Below are 9,146 nucleotides of genomic sequence, written 5' to 3'. Positions count from 1 at the left end.
ATATAGTGCCTATGTCTGGATCTTTTCAGTATAACTGACATATAGAGACGATCTCATTGAACTGCAACTCTGTATTTAGACAGTTGATTGGTAGATTGGGACAACGCCCGGTGTGCATATTTTAGTGCATGGTGTCTATATAAATTGTTGTGATATTACACGTGACTGATATTATATGTGACTTGTGTTGTGACTTGACATGTTGTCACAAGCCCCAAAATGGCGTGTTTTGTGCTCGGTGGAATGTCTATGGCGGCTTACCTGTGTGTATGTGTGCGGCTCTGAAGGCAATTGGAGACCATTATTCCGTACAAGATTACGTCGAGAGTCAACCATGTAAACTGCATACCCCCAGTAACTTGGTAACGTCATATTGCACGCCTACACAAAACCACACGATATCGCAGTTCACGTGAGAGTTTATTGTTATGAATGGTATTGCGAATGAATAACATTAATTAACATACCATTATTTTGATTTATATCTATTACATTGCGTTGTCAGCCAGCAAAGATATCACTTCCTTTGTTTGTTTGTGTAATGTTTTGTTCATTTTACATATCTGTTCAAAATAAATTGACAGTTTTTGGTAGTATATGTTGATGATTTTAACTCCGTAATGGGCCAGTGGGTATGAACCATTGAATGAAAAGCTATAAAGAAAATGTTGGTGCAGTTGTTTTACCAGGATGTACGTTTGCAACGTTATGTCTGGCAATGTGTTAGGAAGACTCTGCAAGGATAAGGAAGTATACCATTAAAACGGGTGACACCTGGAGAATAACTGCTAGCCTGTCAGGGAGGACCATATCTGTATACCACATCAAGTGAAAATTGGGATTGAGTTGCTGACTATACTAATAACATATATCAGTGGAAAATTCTCTTCTCTCGGGGTTCTCCACACTTGCCAGGGGGGAAACTCGTCTCGTCTCTCTATCTCGTCCCCTTGAGGTATGGGATCGGGAAAGTCACTTTAACTTTACAGTCAAATAAGACACACACAACGAAATACGGTTCAACTCTCGTCATAGTCGATCTTTTGGAGCACTCTATAAGACACAGCGCCCTGAGGAAAAGTCCCCAAGACTCTCACAAGGCTGAACCAAGACTCGCCCAAGACTGGACTGCCTCAAGGCTCGCCCCTGGACTGCACTCTCTCTACTCGACTGCCCAGGACTGCGTCTGTCGTGGACTATTCGCCAAGACCAACTCAAACTCTCTTTATTCATTTTCAAAACTCTAACCAATTACAAAGCAGTAAAAAGACTCTAGGGCGTAATCTTCAATCATTAAGCCAATCACACTAAGTACTGAATACGTCATATCTTTTGATTAATCGTTCACTACATTAATAACTATGAATATAAACTGTCAGAATCGCGACGGATATCTGGTAATTAGTTCCAAATCACTGAGCCAAGTTCCGTCCAAAACTTCAAATAGACCTAAACGATGACAGACATAACACAGCAATTCAGCTAATAATCAGCTAATTAAGTCGGTTAACAGATACGCGAAAACAAATTCATGACACATCACTTCACCCAAACTGAGATATGCCTCTCGGCATTGCACGTTCACAAATCAAAGATACCGTCAGCCACTCATCGTCATAGGGTTAAATACAATACTAAGGAAAAAGGTATAAATCAAAAAGGGTAAAACACACTAATTAAGTACAATGATTATAAAGTCTAAACACAATGGTTATAAAGTCACAAATACCAACGGTTATAAATAAAAAAACAAGGGAAAGGCTACCAATCGACTCACTTTTCTCAAAACGGTCCGCTGAGGGTAACCCTTCGCTGCACTGTCTCTGTTACTAAGGTTACAAACTCTATATCAAAAGGTCAAAAAAAAAAACTAAGGCGTGGCGGTGTAACCAAGCGATCAGCCAATCGCTGCAGTCGACAGCATGATCACGTGATTACCAGGGATGCGTCTCTCGGTTAAAGCATTGCAAAGCGGTAACTAATAAACAATGAATAAAAAAAACTATTAATCAAACTCTTGTCATATACGCTTATAAACTTCAACTGAACTCACAAGTCGTTAATCAAAACAAAAGTCAAACGGCATGCAAAGACGCTTTCATAATACATTACTCCTCTGGCAAAAAAGACGGGAAAGGCTAAAACGATAGAAACTACTGAATTACATATAATCCTGTCAATCATGAACAAAAGCTTGCGATACCAAATAATACGTATATAGGCGCACCAAACTCTCATTCCAAAAAGACATTAAAAAACGTTACAAAGGCGCTCTCAACTCAAAAAGCGTCAGAAGTATTCCGGAAACAACACGTAAACAAAAACAACTCTTAAAACGTCGGTATCTCTGTACATCGACAAATCTCAAAACTCTTAAAAACTCATTGGGGCATTACTTTCCCCATCATAATCCGTACTCATAAACTCATTAAAACACCATAAAAATTCACAAAACTCAAAACACTGTGTTGCAAATACTTGTCCACTGAAACGCGCTTAAATCGTTATAAAGGACCTCGCACGTCACCAAATATCAGTTTGAAACAAAAATCTGGGCGCTTACGTACATACAATTCAACATCACTAAAAGAAACAGTAAGAAAAAACGATAGGAAAAGCAAGCAATACATTACATTACTGAACAAAAGGGTTAGGGTTGTGGAAAAGAGTTCAACGTCCTTGAGTTACACAGTGTCAGTTACAGTGTCCAACGAGCGGTTCTCTAAGCAAATAGCTAAAGTTCTAATCAAAGTCTATAAGCGTCTCTTCTCTCGTTGCGTTAGTCCGGGGTCGTTCTTTCATCTTCTTGTCTTTAATGTCGCTCAATTCTTAATTATTCAGTCCTATACGATACTCGTCCTTCTGAAGGGGTTCTGAAGTCTTCATCTCTTCAGCGTTGTACATCGGTGCCATACGGGTAAAGGCGTTAGTCGTCAAGCGCAGTTTCCGAGTCGTCTCTGCCATCGCTGCTAGTTCGGTTCACAAGAAAGACACACCTTCGCCATTTCACTTCTCTTCACAGGATGTTAATGTGTGTAAAACACCTGCTCGGATTCTCCACCACGTGTGATAGGTATTTTTGATGGTTAAAAACCTTTCACTTAGGTAACCGTGATTCGATCGTTTCCACGCTAGGCTGACAAAAACACACACAAGCTTCGTTCATGTTCCCAAACGATTCTCTGCCAAGTCCCTGGTTTTCACCCGAGACAGCATTAAATCACTCTTTATTTCTTGTCACTCCTTAACCAATTACAATCAGTATAAGAGACTCCAAGGCCTTGCCTTCAAACAAACAACCAATCACATGAAAGTTTTACACATCATAATCAATTAATTACTCGTCAAGCTGTCTAGAAAAAACACTTCTATATATTGTCAACACTAACTAATATTGATGGGGTAATAGTCTCGCACTAACATTCCACAAAGATACCACCTTAGTTAAAATCGCAAACAAAATTGGTTTAGGATTACAGCTACTGTATTGTATCTTAAAAACTGCAGAGTCATAAGATGTTTTTGGTTGATTTCGACCAGCTCGCCATCTGGTCTTGTCATTAACCTTTATCAGTATATGTCATGGCAACCACTGTCAAACTGACTGAAATATAAATCATGATACATATATACCTTATGGGTGAACACATTCTTTTATATGTTCATGAAACCTAATATAAGAAAGGGAAATGCCAGATGAAATGGCACTGATTTGGTGGTACCTATGAACGATATGAACGTGTATATAAAATACCTGTGATTTAAACAATAGAAAAGTGGGTGATTTTTTCGAGAATGACCACGTGTGTTGGGGCGATATTTTGAAGGAGATCGATATCTTGCATGGCGAGGATATCGACCCCCGTTCTCAACAGGATATCAGAAATTTTTGATATCCTGCCTCGAATGTATCACTCCGTCGGCACGGTCGTGATATCATTTCGCGGCGAAGCCTAGAAATGATATCGCCACCTACCTCTGAATAAACATGCAAACGAAAACAATCCATTTTCTATAGTAATATTGAAAACACAGTTGTAAACATTCGATGCTTCATCTTCATTTGTGTCAGTTTTCATTTTCTTGGAAACTGAAACGTCTTGATCTGAAGAAGACGAGCTGGCACCATTTAAAATATTGCTGACTTTCTTCAAGTTCTGGTTCGATCGTTTATAGCTACGAATTTTATTGAAAAAAGGACAATACAATTGTTTTTTTTTATTCTATCCATGTCAAAGGAAGTGGCCCGGTATCAAAACCTCTTTAAAATAGAATCGTTGCAGAGATATTTGACCATTTCATTTTTTAAATACGAATGTAACTGGCGGTGCATGAAAGTCTTGCAATTGGGAAGATTATTTTGCTTGTAATACAAGTGTATTCACCTTCAACAATGACCTGTAGGTTACATAATGAGCTGTTCATCATTACCACTTTCATAGAGACTAGTTGCTGCTTGTAGCTCGTAAACTGTGGTTGGCAAAATTCCCATCTATCCCCGCTGCTTTAAATAACTCCGGTACAACCAGTTTTCAATGAGTTGTGGCCTAGTGGTTGTTTGAATAAACAGATTTTAGACGACTCTTCGTATTTTCGGAGGGGCTGCAAATAAAGGCCTTTAAATTTCCCTCTTTCGGGCACAGTGACACGTACTTCTTATAAATCCTAACGTGGCAGTGCACCGGATCAATAATGTTTGCGTAATGCTTCACTTCTTTATGAAGAACTCTGTGATGTTTGGGCTCACCTTGGTTAGTTTTAGAAACATCTTATACATTAAATACGCCGTTTCACCAGGTGGTTCGAACAATGTTATTTGATTGTTGAAACGCAATGAGCGATGCTCCAAAACAAGTTAGTTCCACTCCAGTCCTTCATATAATAATCCTTTCATTTAGAAATCTAACACTTGCCGAAAACCTTTAAATTCGACACCAGTTAGAAAATTAATACGTTGTTGGCATTCACAGCACATGTAACTTTGTAATCCCATAACCAATAAAGTAATGTTTTGCAAGGATAGCAATATCCGTCTACCTTCCTCACATTCCTCACATCTAAATAAATTTAGTCAACCAATAAGCCACATCTTTAATATCCATTACATCGAGACTTTGCAAGATTTTCACGTGTTCGTCAGAATTGAGTTCCATACGCGTGTTATTGCGGACCATGGCCCATTCGTTGAATGCACGAAGTGCCCACATATTGCGTCGCTGTGTATGCATATGAAGTGCATTATTAGCAACTGCTCGTACTGTCAAATCGGTCACAGGGTCAGCAAAACATCCATGTGGATGTCCCTGAAACAATATAATTAAATGGCATGTCATTCATTTTTTCTTATATCTTTCATAAAACAATAAACTGTGTTCGTTATTATTAATTATAATCATTGAGCACAATATCACGTATCTTAAGAACATACAACTCTTGCAAATCAACGTTTCCACGCTGAACTCATTCAGATACTCGGCAGCCTGGGTAGCCTCGATCAACTCGTCCTCACTGACGTCTAAAGATACAGGGTAACTCATTGTCCCAACAATGCCAAAAAGAGAGAACATGCTTCCCGGCCTCTTTATTTATACCCTCAACAGCGTGTTTGGAAAATCACACCACCTTTAAACTCATCTGGGTTATATTTCAATCAATCTGATTGCTTGAAATCTGAATTATTTGTCCCAGATGTATATATCGATTCTATGGAAATTGCGAACAATAGGGTGAAATCATTTGTTCTCATATCGACCTCAAATGAGAATACAATTGATTTGGGGTTATTTCATTATACAATAAGGGGTGTTTTCCTGCAACTCATCGCTCGCTGTGTATGTAAGATATAGCACGACTACCTCGGTTTCCATAATATCGACCTACGCCTTTCACGACGGTCGATATTATGGTTATCACCTCGGTAGTCGTGCTATATCTCACACTTAGTGGTGGCCACTGATTGAATGGTACATGAGCATGTGCATGCGGTACATGTTCTGATTGAACTGCAACTCTGCATGGGGGCCGCTAGTTAGCAGAGTGATACAAAGATCCGATGTGCATATTCAACTACAGGGGCTGGTGTCTATATAAAATGTTTCCTGATATTACACTTAATAAATGTTTATATAATTTATTTCAAGTTATTGCTTGCACATATGTGTATGAACTGGTCAATGTAATAATCTTTTGTAATACTCGAGTGTACATTGTAAGTCACGCATGTTGTGTGCTTTGTAGCATACTAACGATCAGCTACACAAACTAGTGAAGGTACAGTTTGATAGTTTAATATTTTTGAACCTCTTGACAGGTTAATTCAATTAAATGCATTTTCATAATACACGACGGCAAAATAAAATAGTCCACACAGCAAATAATGTACGGTATTGTACGTGGCGGTATTTGATGTAATTTTAGACACTGACCTGATACGTACTATGAATTTATGATGTTAATTTGAATACACACCAGATGCATCTATCATTGTGCAGTATCCTAAAAGTAACAACTTCTCTTTCAATGTTGTATTGTAGTAAGATTAACTACATGTAATATTATGCATGTGTAAATGTATAATCTCTACAGACACGGTAGTTTGTAAATCTCTATGACAAGCGTGTTCATATATGTATTTTTTATTATAAATTAATTAATTAATTATTTATTGTCTATATCATAATTGGTTTATTGAAAAGTCGGCGTAACCACATGAAATAATCTGCGTAGAATATGAAAACATGTTGTTGATTACTTCCACTGGGCATTTGCAACCAGCATGCAGTATATTGTCTGTGTACATTATTTCGTATTCTGGGTCTCGTCGTCATTTACTAGTGTCTAGTGTTATAGGTATACTCAGGTAAACTATCATCCCGGTTATTGATACCAACAGCAACATGATGATAATATTACATAATGATTTCACCGAGGTAGAACTATTGCCAGACCCAAAAAATTACCAGGAACCCGTTTTACGTACAGTCCTGAGCAACAACTCGTCTTTGCGTCAGACGTTTCACTTCTTACAACTTGTCACTATTCTTTCTAAAAAGACTAGTCAGATTTGTTAAATAACAAGATACCAATCGCAGCGACGAGCTGTATGCATGGCCTCCACTGACGAACACGTGACCTGAGCCTGCCCTCACATGACAATATTGTTACCTTCATTTTTTTACTCTGCCTCCCAATCAGCCTAAAATTGACTTAGCCCACAAGCACGTCTGTAGAGGAGCGATTATATTCACCGAAGGGACAGACAATCTGAACAGTATTCCGATATATGCGGTAGGTTTTATTATATATGTTATCTGATATCAATCATCGCTATAGTAATAGTTTGTCAATCGCTTCACTTGAATAAATGTTGTTGTCGTGTTTAGTGGGTTGTATGTGCATTGTTAATGATGTGAATTTGCATGCACAACCTGTTTGGACGTTGGTGTAACATTTTGTCAAATCACTTCACTTAAATCAAATATCGCACAATCTGTTTGTACGTTGGTGTTTGAAATTTTAGCTCGATACTCCAAACCTTTTGTCACAGAGCGATGTTATTCTGTCATTAGGTCGTTGTCGTGTTTAATGGATTGTCTGCACGTTGTTAATTGTGTCAATATGCACACCCAATCTGTTTGTACGCTGGTGTATATATGTGAGGTAAAATCACTGTGTGTAACACTTCTCAATTATTTCATCTTTTATACACGTGTACTACCGATTCATTGCAATCAAATAATGTCGAACGTAATTACACACACTAATCAACCACAGTGTCGGTTTTGTATGATGTGTATATTCAGTGTGTAACAATGGGACCAACTTCCACTAATATTCTGCTTGAGATTACGCTGTATTTTGTTATGCTTCTCAAAAGACTACACATTTTGGAGATTTATTCAGTTACGTTAGTGTAATAAAAGTATTCATTACACCTAACTATAATAAATTACAATTGTGATCGGTTACAGATGATGAATTGTTCTCATAAATTTTTGTCATAGACAGTTTTGATAATTACTAATTATCTTAAATTAATAATTACTCGCAGGCATTTATTGAAACTATCGAACATAAAACTAGTGATTTAACGTGGAATTTTCTTGTTCGTGGAGAAGAGCCTCATATCATGCGTAAAATATCTCATATGTTACAATTAAAATAATGCTTGAATTCAGTTGGCCGGCCTCTAAAGACGCGCGATTGTTAAATAATGCACTCGTGACGTGGCCGTTTTTGACATTGTAATCACGTTTGGGAATTTATTAGCATTTAAAAATTTATTTGTGGCAATCGTGTATGTTCGTCACAGACGCATTTGAGATGTTAAATATTCGAATGAACAGTTAAATTTTCAAAATATTCATTATTGCGGCACTATTATCTTCGGTCACAGGAAACATGACCTAAGTGAAGATAATTACACTTAGAGGTGAATTAAACATTCAATTTTGAATTGTATTGGCCATTATCTGATGCACAATTCTTACCATCGATATTTTGAATATTGATTCCCGTTCTAATTACATTTTTTTTGATATGAGAAATTAATGGATAACAAATGTGTGGTGTTTTCGATTAAACAATAATGTAATATTATTTACAATTCAAATAAGGGATTGCTAGAATTTTCACTTCTTTCCTCCAGTAAACGTTTTAGTGTGTTAACACAAATATACCGGTTCATAGAATGTGACCCACATGATGCGTGGACAGGTGTTACCCGCTGACACCCGACCTATAGGCTATTCACGACAGGATAATTCATATAGTGATTTAAATGTCCGTGATTTCAGTGGCTACACCCAAGAACCTGGCACAACAGTCTGCGGACAAACCCACTGTTACTGTACAAGGAAATATTTATCTTATTTTTAACTTGTTTATTGAATATTTCGGATATAATCTGCCGACCCCACTGCCCCTTCCCGTTCGGTTATGTAAATATGTAAGTGAGCCATTGAAAAAATTTGGCAGATCTTATGTTCACCCAATTGGTCAAATTTCATATGTGAACGCGAATCTAAATGTTATGGCCGGCCCACGCTAGTGGTTGTTTGCCAGGACCGGCCCTGATCTTTATTCTCAAGTTAGGCCTAACTACAGTATGAACGAGGTCTTGCCACAGTCGCCGAGTTTCCGTTCAA

The sequence above is a fragment of the Saccoglossus kowalevskii genome, chromosome 5 (assembly GCF_978046115.1).
Source record: "Saccoglossus kowalevskii chromosome 5, keSacKowa6.1, whole genome shotgun sequence".
Classification (NCBI taxonomy): domain Eukaryota; kingdom Metazoa; phylum Hemichordata; class Enteropneusta; family Harrimaniidae; genus Saccoglossus; species Saccoglossus kowalevskii.
The sequence above is the reverse complement of the archived record's forward strand: the minus strand, read 5'-3'. Positions refer to the sequence as shown.